Raw genomic sequence first — 15,805 nt, forward strand, 5'->3', positions numbered from 1 at the left:
CTCGATCCCCCTCCCTCGGTGTCTCTCTCTCTCCCCACCTCCCTCCGTTTCTCTCTGACTCAATCTCTCTCCCTCCTGTCCTGCCCTTCCTCTCTCTCTGACACACTCTGTCTCCCTGGTCCTTCCCTCTCCCTCTAACCTAGAGACTGGGTGTTGGTGGTGAAGCTGCATGTGAGGGGTGGGGGTGAGATGATTGTGAGATGTGGGAAGTGGGGAAATTGGGGTAGAAACGAAATTGCGGGAGGGAGACAGAGACGGCAGGAGAGAGAGAGTGAGGGTGAGGGGGAGAGAGAAGAATGGAGGCAGGTGGAGAAACTCATGTTGGGGGTGTGAGAGAGAGAGGGAGAGTGAGGCAGAAAGAATAGTGGAGGCAGGTGGAGAAACCGGGGTTGGGGGGGTGTCTGAGAGGGGACCAGAGAGAGTGAAAGGGAGAGGAGGTGAGAGAGACACAGTGTGCAGAAAGAGAGAGAGAGAGGGAGAGAATTGAGGAGGAAGAGAGGGGGAGAGGAAATGGGGAGGCCAGGTTGGAGTTGGGGAGGGGACAGAGGGAGTTAAATCCAGCTCCTGAACTCAGGGCCCGGTGCCATCACCTTCCCTGAGGACCGGGACTTGGGGCTGGGTCTGTCTCTCTCCAGCTCAGCTTCTCCAACACAAAGACACACAACAACATCGGTCACTCTGCTGCTCGGCACGCTTTAATCAACATTTTTATTGGTTACAAGTGGAAGTGATGGATACAGTCAGTGGGATGGTGCCTTTTCTCACTGGCCCCTGAGTTGTGAGAAACGTTGAAATGTTTCCCTGTAACCCCCCTGTGGGATAAGGATGGACAAACCAGCGCTACCCTCAGTCTGTTACCATAGCGACAGGCTGCTCCATCGCTGAAACACTGAACTGAAATGAGAAAATCCCGGATGGATTGATTAATGTGGGAATTTGATGGATGGATGGATTTGGGTGAAGGGATATTTCAGCACATTCTTCAGCTGCTGCCTGAACTTAGTCTGGGTCACGGCATAAATCGCGGTGTTTGTGCAGCAACTGAGGAGCTGCAGCATGAAGCCCAATTCCTGCACAAAGGGATCGAGATACAGATGGGTATACACAATATCCCACATCCGTCTCCATATAGAAAACAGCATTAACGTTGACCATAACAGGATGAAATTGGCCGAGATCACAAACAGTAAAATGATGGATTTTTTTCGGTTTCTCATTTCAGTGTCAGACTGAGCGTCCCCATTGGTGTGAGCGCGGAGTCTCCTGCGGGCTCTGCTGGCCACTACAATGTGTCTGACGGTGAGAACATTGAGCAGCAGAATCAGGAGAAATGGGACACACGGGGTTAGAATGTGGTGGAGGGACTCGATTGTGAGCCAGACACTGGAGTATAGAACAGCGACTGTTACATCACAAAACCAGGGGGTGTTCCCCAGGTAATACCGAGCCGTGAACATAAAATACCAGAAAATGTTCTTTAAACAGCTCAGCACAGTCACTGCTCCCAGAACCACAGCCGCCGTTTTCTCACTGCAATATTTACTTTTCAGCTTCTGGCAACAAATGGCCACAAACCGATCAAAGGTGAAAGTGACGGTGAACCAGACAGAGCAGTCAGTGGCTGCATAAAGCAGGACGGCGTGGATATTACACACGGGGACGGATTCCTTCAGGAAATAAAACTGTTCCCGATAAACAATGGGAATGTGTCTCAGGATCAGGTCGAGGATAATGACCAGGAGATCCGCCGCTGCCATGGCCCCCAGGTAACGTCTGACACATGGAGACAATCCACAATCTTTATAAAGCAGGACGTAGATGGTCACTACGTTAACTGTGAGGAAGGAAAACAAACCCATTATCCATCAGCCTGGAGACAATGGGACCCGTTTGATCGGGGACCCAGTGAGATTTCCAAATGTGTCCCTGTATTCAGGGATTTATTAAAATAATTGGAGCTGGAATAATAAATGGGAAGGTCGGAATTACTGACAAAAATGTGACATAAACCTCAAGAAACCCTCCCTCCCCAAACACACAGAGACACATCCATAAGGACAGATGGTTCCTAGAACATTCCCACACAGTCGATCACTCGAGAGCAGACACAGTTCACTCCTTCCCAATTCCTAATACGGAGGGTATCCTGAAGGATTCTGTCCCAGTTTCCTGAAGACGAACGGAGTTTGGGAATTTCTCTGTTTTGGTCTAAATTGTGGTCGATCCTGTGTCGTGAAGAAATGTAAACGCAGGGAAAACGTATTCACCCCTTTAACTGCCTGAGGGGCCTTCGGAACAGTGTCTCCTTCTCCCTGGAACGGGATCTCTTCCCTCCGGATCTTATCGTTTGTTCAATTCACTGACGTCCGGCCGTTCACAAACAATGTCAGGGACAGAACGTTCCGGGGAATATCAGTTATAGAATGTCAGGGACAGAACGTTCCGGGGAACCCCTTGACCTGTCCATCACCTTTCCCCCCCTACCCACCCCACCAACATGATGTACTGTGCCTGGGCACACTGTTATATCAATGGGGTGAGAGACGGAGGGTTCAATAACAGGAATGGGAGCTAAAGGCATTGCCAGATCAGCTGAAATGGTTAGATATACCACATTCTCAATCCATCTCACAGAACCAGCCCAGACACCATCAACCCAGAGGATATATCTGTTCACCGTGGAACACTGTGCAGACCAGGCCAGTGTCCTGCTCAGTACAACCCAGCAATCTGTCCAGATTCATCCATTACACAGGTCAATACAAGCCATCAATCTGTCCAGAGTGGAACACTGCACAGAACACAGCAGTTCATTGATCTATAAACCCGGACTAGGTATCTATCCGTCACGGGGAGTTGTGCAGACCACAGCAGGGCACTCATGTGTGAACCTGAAACAAATATCCATCCAGCACGGGGAGCTGCACAGACCACATCATTGCATTATCTATAAACCTCAACCAGAATGACTGACCAGCACAGTAACCTGTGCAGTGATCACTCGGAAATTAATCTGTAAAAGAGGAGTAGTTACCCTCCCAGCATGTAGGGCTGTGTACCCCAAACCAGGGCATTGATCTGTTACCCAGGAGCAGTTACCCTCCCAGCATGTAGGGCTGTGTACCCCACCACAGGGCATTGATCTGTAACCCAGGAGCAGTTACCCTCCCAGCATGTAGGGCTGTGTACACCAAACCAGGGCATTGATCTATAACCCAGCAGCAGTTACCCTCCCAGCATGTAGGGCTGTGTACCCCAAACCAGAGCATTGATCTGTAACCCAGGAGCAGTTACCCTCCCAGCATGTAGGGCTGTGTACCCCAAACCAGGGCATTGATCTGTAACTCAGGAGCAGTTACCCTCCCAGCATGTAGGGCTGTGTACCCCAAACCAGGGCATTGATCTGTAACCCAGGAGCAGTTACCCTCCCAGCATGTAGGGCTGTGTACCCCACCACAGGGCATTGATCTGTAACCCAGGAGCAGTTACCCTCCCAGCATGTAGGGCTGTGTACACCAAACCAGGGCATTGATCTGTAACCCAGGAGCAGTTACCCTCCCAGCATGTAGGGCTGTGTACACCAAACCAGGGCATTGATCTATAACCCAGGAGCAGTTACCCTCCCAGCATGTAGGGCTGTGTACCCCACCGCAGGGCATTGATCTGTAACCCAGGAGCAGTTACCCTCCCAGCATGTAGGGCTGTGTACCTCAAACCAGGGCATTGATCTGTAACCCAGGAGCAGTTACCCTCCCAGCATGTAGGGCTGTGTACACCAAACCGGGGCATTGATCTGTAAACCAGGAGCAGTTACCCTCCCAGCATGTAGGGCTGTGTACCCCAAACCAGGGCATTGATCTGTAACCCACGAGCAGTTACCCTCCCAGCATGTAGGGCTGTGTACCCCACCGCAGGGCATTGATCTGTAACCCAGGAGCAGTTACCCTCCCAGCATGTAGGGCTGTGTACACCAAACCAGGGAATTGATATGTAACCCAGGAGCAGTTACCCTCCCAGCATGTAGGGCTGTGTACACCAAACCAGGGAATTGATATGTAACCCACGAGCAGTTACCCTCCCAGCATGTAGGGCTGTGTACCCCACCGCAGGGCATTGATCTGTAACCCACGAGCAGTTACCCTCCCAGCATGTAGGGCTGTGTACCCCACCCCAGGGCATTGATCTGTAACCCAGGAGCAGTTACCCTCCCAGCATGTAGGACTGTGTACACCAAACCAGGGCATTGATCTGTAAACCAGGAGCAGTTACCCTCCCAGCATGTAGGGCTGTGTACACCAAACCGGGGCATTGATCTGTAACCCAGGAGCAGTTACCCTCCCAGCATGTAGGGCTGTGTACACCAACCAGGGCATTGATCTGTAACCCAGGAGCAGTTACCCTCCCAGCATGTAGGGCTGTGTACACCAAACCGGGGCATTGATCTGTAACCCAGGAGCAGTTACCCTCCCAGCATGTAGGGCTGTGTACACCAACCAGGGCATTGATCTGTAACCCACGAGCAGTTACCCTCCCAGCATGTAGGGCTGTGTACCCCAAACCAGTGCATTGATCTGTAACCCAGGAGCAGTTATCCTCCCAAAATGTAGGACTGTGTACCCCACCCCAGTGCATTGATATGTAACCCAGGAGCAGTTACCATCCCAGAATGTCGGACTGTGTACCCCACCCCAGTACATTGATCTGTAAACCAGGAACAGTTACCTCCCAGCATGTAGGGCTGTGTACTCACCCCTCTGCATTCCTCAGTAACACTGTGTTAGATCCCTGCCCAGTGTGGGGAAACTTGCAGCCCATGCTGTGAGTGACAGGTTGTGCAGCTCCCACCCATTTACAGCTCCACATCTCCATTGTGCCCTGACAAGGGGTTGCTGTGGGTGTGGACATGCCACAGGACTGTATACACCACCCCAGTGCATTAGTTGCCAGAGAGAAATGGGGGGGGACATCAATTTAAATATCGATGAGCATTTGTTCTGCATCTTTGTAACTGGAATTAGTTTCAACCGAATCTATGACTCATTGGGCAGATTCTAACAATAATTTATCTTTGTTTGACTTTCCTTGAGTATGACAGAGGGATCGTCCACATGAGGCTGAGCTAGTTTCCTGATGTTATCGTATCGAACTCACCTCATTAACTACCCACCCCACCCCATGGTGTCACCCTCATTCAATACCAGCCTGATTCTCCCACCCATCATGACTGGAGGTACTCACCATCGCCTGGGTGCCCCTGGATACTCCGTGATCCCTGACACTGGTGCCATCTTTAAAAGGCCAATGGGCACACGGCTGAGCTTTCTCAGTAAGGAGCTGGCCTGAACAGTTTACCCCGAGCATGGCAGATAAGGGGCAATTACACCACAATTAGTCGACAGGGGCACGGAGGTCCTGGTGGATGCCTAGCAATCGAGGACAAGAATCACTAACCTTCTCCGCTCTGTCAGGATAAGAGTCACCGTATTCTCTCTGCTCCCTCACACTCACTGTACATCTGTTATAGCCCGGACCCCCAAACAAGGTTCATGTTCCACCACTGTCACTGCTGCATGCAGCACCTTCCCCCTTTCCGTCTCTGTCTCTGTCTCTCTCTCTCTCCCTCCCTCCACTTTACCCCCCGCACACACATTAATAACACTGTGGACTGACTCCCTCTGGCACCTCACCTTGACCCCCTCCCCACCTGCACCAGCACTAACAGCAGGGCCACCCAATCGCACCCTCCCTCTCTCCCTCCCTTTCTCCCATTTCAGGAGAAACAGTCTGGAAAAGGACAGGAAGGGCCTATCCGGGTGGTGGAATGCCCGATATCCGTTCCCTCCCCCCCCTCCCCCCCCCAATGTGGTGAGGACCCTGGTATGAGCCGGAGAGCACTGGGCTGCCTCGTGTGGAGATTCTGAAACATTCATGTCCCACCGACCGAGTAAGGAGCAATGTTCAGTGAAGGGCAATTCTCACTTTAAAACCACTGGCAGCTCCGTTTCACCCGGCATAACCTAGAAGCCGTGGCCATGATGCCATCTCCCTTTTGTGTCCAGCTGGTACAAATGGAAACCCCACGGTCTCGGTGGGCAGGAGGGTGGGCTCACAACGCATCGTCACCACCACCTCCCAGGAAGGGAGCACGGAGGCTCCCTCCTACACCTCCCCCTGTAAACAGCTCAGATACTGAAACCAATCTGTGACAGTTACTGCTCTCCACACCTGTCCTGACATCTTCAACAATCTGTGCTCATATACACCCAGCGCTCTCTGCTCCTGCAGCCCCTTTATCATGGCACAGCCAGTTTTAAACTGTCTTTCATTGTCGTTCATACCGAAGTGTATCATCTCACACTTCTCTGCACTGATCCCCATCTGCCTTAAACCTGAACACTACACCAATGTGTGATTGTACAGTTAGAGTTCCAAACTGTCCTCCATAGACTTCAGAGTTCTTCCAGGTTCGGTGCCATCTACAAACATTGAGATTGTCATAGTGTCACAGTCCCCATGTAACAACTGAAATCCTGCCCCACATACACGAATGTGAGCAAGTGAAATACTGATATATTCCCATGGACAGAGTCGAATAATGACATGCTGTCAATGGAGCAACAAAAATCCTGCACACACCAGACGGAGCGAATGAAATATTGACAAACCACAGAGCAAGAGGAATCCGGATAGGTTCCACTTATCGATATTCATCAGGGTATAATGTGATGAAGTTGAAAGCGTGTACTGTACCTTTAAGAGAGGGTGAATGCCGTTCTGAACGGAGAGCTTACAAGCTCCTGTGATATGAGAGGATGGCAGACCCAGACACAGTATATTGCTATCGAGCTGGAGTCGGGTAATAAGCAGTTAAGAGAAAGGGGGTCTCAGAGTTGTGAATAGTTGATGTAAAATCTTCACTTTGAGAGTGAAAAAAATAAATTGATGTTTTTATTTAAACAGTGGGATTTGGCAGACCTATAGAATAGATTATAGAAGAATACAGCGCAGTACAGGCCCTTTGCGCCGATCCAAGCCCACCTAACCTATACTAACCCCCTATCCTCCATATACCTATCCAATGCCCGCTTAAATGCCCATAAAGAGGGAGAGTCCATCACTGCTACTGGCAGGGCATTCCATGAACTTACGACTCGCTGAGTGAAGAACCTACCCCTAACTTCAGTCCTATATCTACCCCCCCCCTTAATTTAAAGCTCATGTCCCTCATATTTTAACAGTTTACAAAGCAAATTGAGCATTTCTTTATGTATAGTTTAAATTACCAGATGAACTCAATGTTGTGTCCAAACAATTGCTGTGCGTGTATCTGTGTGTCTCTGGGTGGGGCAGGTCTGGCAGTCTCTGTGGTGCTTAAAGTGATGCAATGTCACCCTCTGCTGGCCTCCCCACGCCACTGCACAGGCATTGGCAGAGGGTGAAAACCAACAGGGATTCATTCAGAGATGGGGAGGGAGAGGGCAGCTGCTCACAGCACCATCCAAACTGATGTCTTATCCATGTACTGATCTAAATGTCCTTTAAACGTTGTAACTGTCCGTGATTTCACCACTTCCTCTGGAAGTTCATTCCACACACATGCCAGCTTCTGTCTAAAATATTTACCTCTCGCGACTTTTGTAAATCTTTTTCCTCGCACCTTAAAATATCCCTCAGTTTTGAATCCCCAACTCTAGGGAAAAGACATCAGCCCTTCAGCTTATCTGTACCTCTCATTATTTTATAAACCTCTGTAAAGTTACCCCTTAGTCTCATACTCTCTAGTGAAACGAGTCCCAGCCGACCCAGCCTCTACTTATAGCTCACTCCCTCCTTTCCCAGCAACATACAGATTAATCTGTTCTCAACCCTCTCCATCTTAATAATATCAAGGTCAGTAATATCAAAGTGAACAGTCAAGGTGTTTTCTAAGGGTACGGGAAGTCCAAAACTAGAGGGAATATGTTTAAGGTGATAGGGGAAACATTTAAGAGTGACCTAAGGGGCAGCCTTTTCACCCAGAGGATGGTGTGCCAATGGAATGAGTGGGCAGGGTGACCAGACTGACACAGTATTCCAGAAGAGGTCTCACCAATATCCTGTACAACCACAACATGACATCCCAATTCTGATACTCAAAGGTCTGACCAATGAAGACAAGTGTGTTAAACACCTTCTTAACCACACTATCTGTATGAGATGCAAATTTTAAAGAATTATACCTGACAGCCTAGGTCTCTGTCCTACAACACTGCCAAAGACCCTACTTTTAATTGTATAGGTCCTGCTCTTGTTTGATTTACCAAATCCAATACCTCGCATTAATCCAAACTGCACTCCATCTGCCACCCCTCAGCCCAGTGAGTGATATTACTGCCACCTCACCCTCCCCCTTCAATTTTAAAATGCCCATCCCCCTCTCCAGGATTCCTGCACACTCCGGCCTTGATTTTCACAAAGACCCTGAGCTTGGTTTGCCTTGTGTGGTTAGGGCGAGGAGAGAGAGATTGCTGACACAGTCAGTGGAGAGGAGATGCTGGACAGTAATCAGCGGCCTGGTGTCATTTCATTTTAGGAAGAGGGCAGTCGCACGTTAGAGGTGGATAAGAGTGATCGGTATGTTGTGACCAGAAGTAAAGCTCTTCCTTCGTCTCTGGTGTTCAGTAATAAATATCTATTTGAGACCCTTCATTGGGCAGATTGTGTCAGCAGGATTTCTTTTTCTCATATTGCAGACCACAGACAATAGCAATTAAAGATGTTTATAGTTAATTGCGATAGCACATCACATACACTCAATATCCTACAGTTGAGACAAATGTCTTGCATTTGTTTAATAATGCAAAGTGTTGTTTGTAATTCAGTAATGGTAACCTGATTATAATAAATCCACACCAAGCTGAAAGCGGGCACTAAAATATGAACCAAAATCTGGGTATGGTAGTGTAGTGGGTAGTGTCCCTGTCTCTGAGCCAGAGCTCTGGAATTGATTCCAATTCCTGAAATTGTGTGGTAGTGTTCCTAGGTCTGGAATAGAAGGCCTGGATTCAAGTCCTGCCTGTTGCAGAGGTATGTCCCAGCATGTCTGAATAGACTGATGAACAAAGCACAGAGGAGAATACTGTTACAACTTTATGGGTATTGCAGAGTGATGCTAGTATCCCAACCTCATTGCACAAAGGTCTAGGTGTAAAGCTCACAGAAGTGCCTCATGATACATCTGAACAAACTGAATAAAATGGACTTAGAATTGTGACTTGATGGAGAAGGAAGAGGTGTCAGTATTGAATTTCAGAATTTAGGCCCAGGATAACTGAAAGTAAAGCCATTCGTGTTGATTGGGGCCATATTTCACAGCAGTAACGGTTTATAAAATCAGAATGGTCATGGATAGGGTGAGTAGTCAGGGTTTTTCCCAGGTTAGGGGCGTCTAAAACTAGAGGGCATTGGTTGACAGTGAAAGGGGAACGTTTTTGAAAAGGCCTAAGGGGCACCTTTTCACCCAGAGGTTGGTGTGTGTATGGAATGAGCTGCCAGAGGAAGTAGTGGAGGCTGGTATAAATACAGCATGTAAAAGGCATCTGGATGCTGACAGAGCTGCAAAGCTTTTCCAGCAATTTATGCATTTCTTTAAAAATGCATGCATTTTAAATTAGGAATTCTGAATAAATTAAACATTTCATTTTTTTAATGACGCGGGGCTATGTAAACATATTTCAAATCGGCCGAGACCATTTTCTGCTAAGGGTATGGCTTTGTGTATGACAGCAGCAATGATGCAACAACATGGAATAGGGAATGTGATGGAGACACATGGTCCAGTTTGGGAGTGGATGACATTATTGTGTGACTCAGCTCAGAGAGGGAGAAAATGTAATCTGTCCGAGAAGGAACGGCCTATTGTACTCTCTCTCCTTCATTGTTCCTCATCACAGCAATGTATGCGAGCTAAAAAGAACTCTACAGTCATCGTTACCATTCTTATTGGAACAGAATCCCTGCAGTGTTGAAACAAGCCCTTCGGCCCAACAAATCCATACCAACCTTCCCAACACATTCCCCTATAGTTATCCCAGACTAATGCACCTAACCTAGAAACCCACAGACAATTTGGCATGATCAATCCATCTAACTTACACAGTTTGAGCTGTGGTAGGAAATGGGATCACCCATTAGAAGCTCACACAGACAAGGGGAGAATGTGCAAACTTCACACAGACAGTCACCCAAGGTTGGAATCGAACCCAAGCCCCTGGTGCTGTGAGGCAGCAATGCTAACCACCGTACTACCCTTTGGGTGCTCCCTGACCAGCATCCATTGGAATCTACTCACTGCCTAAAGCAAATGGAATTCAGCCAAATCCAACTCTCCCAGGATGGAATCCCATTGCTAGCAGCTGTGTGAGTACAATATCTTCAGAAGCAGAATGATGTTTTGGAAAATCTTGCAATTTTTCCTTTTGTCATGAGTTACAATAATATCTGGTCAAAGTTCTTTCAAGTTAAAGTTGCAGAGATTTTGTTTATATGTGTGTGTGTGTATGTGTATGTGTGTGTGTCAGTGTTTTTAGAAAAGGAAATATTGATTATATATTTTCAACACCCAAACATGCATCTTTCCATCATAGTTTGAGTAACATTGCTCTGGAACATAAACGTGCTATTTGAGCAGATTACAGAAACTAGCCAGACTTGTTCCCAAAACTGACCCTGACCCAGTCTGAGACCGATATGATCGGCCATGACACCAACCTGGTTACATTTAACATCTGTTGTGAGCAGTGCAGGAGTGGGACGAGAAAAGCAAACAGTGACCCAAAAAGCCGGGGAACTATAGAGCGGTGAGTCTGATGTCAGTGGTGGGTAAGTTGTTGGAGGGGATTCTGAGGGATAGAATTTACATACATTTGGGAAGGCAAGGGCTAATCGGAGTACACAGCGTAGCTTTCTGCATGGGAAATCATGTCTCATTCATTTGGTTAAGAGGTAACAAAGAAGATTGATGAAGGCAGTTTGGGTGACATTGTCTATATGGACCTCAGCAAGTTGTTCATTTAAAGAACAAAGAGCAAAGAAAATTTACAGCCCAGGAACAGGCCCTTCAGCCCTCCAAGCCTGAGCCGATCCAAATGTACTGTCTAAATCTGTCGGACAATTCCTAAGGATCTGTATCCCTCTGCACACTACTTACTCATGCATCTGTCCAGATGCATCTTAAATGAATCGACCGTGCCTGCCTCTACCACCTCTGCTGGCAACGCGTTCCAAATGCCCACCACCCTCTGTGTGAAGTGCTTACCGCGCGTATCCCCCTTAAACATTCCACCTCTCACTTTGAAAGCACGACCTCTCGTGACTGAATCCTTCAACCTGGGAAACAGCTTGTCTCTATCCACCCTGGCTATACACTTCATGATTTTGTAAACCTCAATCAGGTCCCCCCTCAATCTCTTTTTTCTAGTGAAAATAAGCCTAGCCTACTCAATCTGTATTCATAGCTAGTATTTCATTCTGATTGGTAGACAAATGAGTAAGGTTCGGTCACTTGTGATACAGAAGAAGCTAGTTACAATTGGCTTGAAGGAAGAGGGATATTTTTCAGACTGGAGGCTTGTGAGCAGCAGTGTGCTGTAAGAATCCGTACTGAGTTCACTGCATTTCATCATTTATGTAAAGGATTTACTGGTGAATATTGAGGACAGAGTAAGTTTGCAGATTATATCAGAATGGTGGTTTAGTAGATTATCTCAGAGTACAACGATACCATAAATAGATGGGACAAAGGTGCAAGGAGTGACAGATGAAGTTTAATTTAGATAAATACGAGGTTTTGCATTTTTGGAAGGCAAATCAGGGCAGACATTATATACTTCATGGTAGGTCCTGGTGCATGTTGTGAAACAAAGGGGCATAGGGCTGCAGGTGCATTGTTCCTTGAAAGTGGAGTCGCAGGTAGACAGTGTGGTGCAGAACACATTTGGCACATTTGCCTTAATCAGTCAGAGCATTGAGTATAGGAGTTGTGGTGGCATGTTGCATCTGTACAGGATGTTGGAGAGGCCACTTTAAGAATACTGTGTACAACTCGGTTTTCTGCAGAAATGACTTACACATATGTTCCAGGACTGGAGGTTTGACTGCAGGGAGAGGCTGATTCCGTTGAGGTGTTTCGCCCTGGAGTGTCAGAGGTTGAGGGGTAACATTACAGATGTTTATAAAACCAGCAGGGGCATGGATATTCTGAACAGCCACGTTCTGCTCCCCAGGGTAGGGGAGTCCAGAACAAGAGGGCATAGGCTGAAGGCGAGGGGGATTGATTTAGAAGAGACCTGAAGATAAATGTTTCACACAGAGAGTGGTGTGTGTTCAGAAAGTGCTGTTAGGGGAAGTGCTGAAGGCGGTTACAATCGCACATTTAAAAAGTATCTGAAAGAGGAGGGATATTGGCCAATTGCTGGCAAATGGGACTGGATCAGATTTGATATCTGATCGGAGTGAACAGATTGGACTAACGGGTCTGTTTCCGTTCTGCATGACTCTCTTATTCTATAAGAGGGATGATGAAAAATTCTGAAAGGACCTTTCAAGTCGGAAATCTCTTCACTGGAATTTTATCGTGCCTCTATGTTCACATTGATTGAAAGATGCGTTAGGTAAATATTTGGTAGAGAAGTGAATAACGGATAATGGGATATAGACAAAAAAGTAGGCCCCAACCTGATCAGCCACAATTTTAGTGCCTGGTGGAGAAGGGTCAAAATGTCTAATGACCCTCTCCTGCTCCTCAGTCCCATATTCCCGTGTTCCATTCAGCCCCTCAAACCTGCTGGACAGGAACAGATGGAGGCCACTTACTCCTATAACATGTTGCACGGAAACAGAGGAGACCATTTGGCCCTTGAAGACTGCCCCACATGTTTCGAGGTGATTTGGGAAATATAATTGGAAAACCCAGGCACGGGTATGAAAGAGGCCCCTCATCTCTCTTTACAGAGCTTCCCCTCTCTGCAACTTGTGCTTCATTTGTTGGTCATGTTGTAGACCCAGATTCAATGTGAATACAGCCCCCATACCTCACTCAGCGCTGGCTCACAAAATCCTCTGGTCTCCCTGTCTGCAATATTCAAAACCATAACATTCAGGAAAATAACACCCACTAACTTTCCAATAACAGAATGTGAGAAGATCAGATACAGGGACAGGTCGTTCACTCCCCAAGCCTGCCTTGCCCTTCACTAAGATCATGCCTGATCTGCTCTTGGTCTCAAATCCTCTTCCATACCCAATTCTTCATAGCCCTCACCTCTCTGACAGGTCAATATCCAGTACCTCCTCTTCAAATACGTTCAGTCATCTAACTCCCCGAACACACTTGAGACGAGAAATCCTGGCATTCAATCCCATCTGTTTGAAGAAAACACTTGCTGCGCTTATACCATGGCCTATTGATATGAACAAAAGAGGTTGAGACAAGGGTTCAGGTACAAAATGACTGGCCCTGATACTAAGGCAGTGGTTGCCTTCTGTTGACATCAAGGAGCTTAACAAAACTGGACTTAATGGGAATCAGAGTAAACTCTCCAGTCTTTGGAGTCAAACATGGCACAAAGGAAGATGTTCATCATCTCCGTCCTGGGTCACCTCTGTGCGAGATCCTCAGGGCAGTTTCCTCTTCACAAACAGCTTCAGCTGCTTCATCAATGTCTCCCGTCCCCACCCTCCACAACATAAGATCAGAAGTGGGGATGGTCACTGAAGATTCCACAATGTTCAGAACATTTTGTTGCCCGTCAGCTCCTGAACTGGTCTGTGTCCATGAGCAGCAAGACCTAGACTCCATTGAGACTTGTGCTGTTAACGTGTCTTAACATTCGTGTAACAGCACTGCCTGACACTGCACATTGCCACAGTGAAATAGAGTTCATTCAGCAACACACGCTGGTTTCACAGGAATATGAGGAAGCCATTCAGCCCATTGACATTATTGGAGAAGCAAAGGGACAGCCTGTTCAGTACCTCCAGCCTATTACTCAGGAAGAGAAGGAGTCGAGTGTGATGGACCACACAAGAGCCCCTCGACAATATTTGAAGGCGGTAGCGCAGATTCTAATGTTTTCTTATTTTAAAGGGAATGTAAAGGGTCTGTTCCAGATGCAATGTGACTGGTCAAACTACTCGCTGTGAAGCTAAACACTATTTATTTAAACATGAAAGATAAAATGAAAGTAAAGAAAGAGGAAATTAGAATAACTTAATTCTATTGGACAAGTTAACAGAATAATTGATCGTGGAGCTATTACTAATGAACTGGCCCGATACACGAAAATCCCATAAACACAGCCCTTGGCAAAACTGAGTATTCAGTCACAGATTGCCACAAACTCAAAGATCCTAATCTGTGAGAGCTGGCCACATCCATTCAGTCTGCACTAAAATAAACCCAAGGCCTCCCTCGCTGTTTACTCAGTGGTCTTAACTAACCAGCTTGTTAATGATCATTCGATCTCTCTCTTCAAAGAAACCAGGACAAAATAATTCTTAAAGCTGCAGCATCATCACACTTGTCAGTACATCGACCTATTAAACAGGAACCAGGGGTAACCAGTCAGGCCCTTGGCCCTGTCCACTTGAACAAGGAAGAAGTCATTCAGTCCCTTGAGTCAATTACACAGAAACAGAATGAGGCCATTCAGCCCCTTGAGTTACTTACACATAACAAGAGGATGCCATTCAGCCCGTTGAGCCACTTATACAGGAACAGTATGAGGCCATTCCCACCTCAGTGCACTTACACAGGGGCAGAATGAGTTAATTGATGCTGATTCTGATGAATGGCTTATGCCCAAAACGTCGATTGTCCTGCTGTGCTTTTCCAGCAATTGATGCTCTACTCTGATCTCCAGCATGGGCAGCCCTCACTGTCTCCTAATAGATGCTCTAACATGATGAACAACTGGAGCTGAGGCTGCACAGACAGGCTGCTCCATGTTGTTCCTCCTGGCTCCATTGCTCATGACACACACGTGGGACTTTAACATGGTTTTCTCGCAGTGAGGAGGGAAGCCATATGTCTTGTGTGAAGTCTCAAGAAGGCACCTTTCATTTCCGAGAAGACAGCCTGCTGTTCTTTATGCAGGACGGAAGCTGGTGGGAATGGCTACCTGTTTCAGATGGAAGGTATTGTGGCTGCTGTTGGGGATTGTGAGCAACCTGACGTTCAGTACGGGCTCACACGCCGACTGCACAATAACATGGGGAGAGTTAGTAAAAGCATATAGACTATTAGGGAAAGTCACATTAGACTGATGAATGGACTCACTAAGTTGTAATAATGCTGATATTATTCATGTTGATCTTGTCTAGTGCACGTCCAGTTCCGTGTAACTTGTGTGCCTTACTCTGTCCAAGTCTATGTCCACCCTATGATCCGTCTGGCCATGCTTACGATGACCTGTATCCACTGCTCATAAATAAAGTGTTTCCCTGTACTGAGGTACACGAGGCAATAAATCAAACCAATCAATCCTGGGTAAAGCATGGAATTTCTCACCTTATCAATTTCTCTTTTGCAAATAAGTGATCGCTGCCACTCCTCGTGTTTCAGCGTCACCATTTCTTTATCCCTTACATCTCTACAGATTAAACACTCAGCTTCATCACTCTATCCTCATGTTACCATCACCCGTGTCTGTGGTAAGGAGATCATTCCTTACAAAGGAGATCAAATCTTTAGAGATTGCCCCAAATGCTCTCTCAGCAAGGCTCTAAAACTGCAGGAAGATGGCTTTACTTATGTTCTCGAATCATC

The sequence above is a fragment of the Chiloscyllium plagiosum genome, unplaced genomic scaffold (assembly GCF_037043375.1).
Source record: "Chiloscyllium plagiosum isolate Xiang-an unplaced genomic scaffold, Cpla_swu_hap1 HiC_scaffold_38, whole genome shotgun sequence".
In the NCBI taxonomy this organism is placed as follows: Eukaryota; Metazoa; Chordata; class Chondrichthyes; order Orectolobiformes; family Hemiscylliidae; genus Chiloscyllium; species Chiloscyllium plagiosum.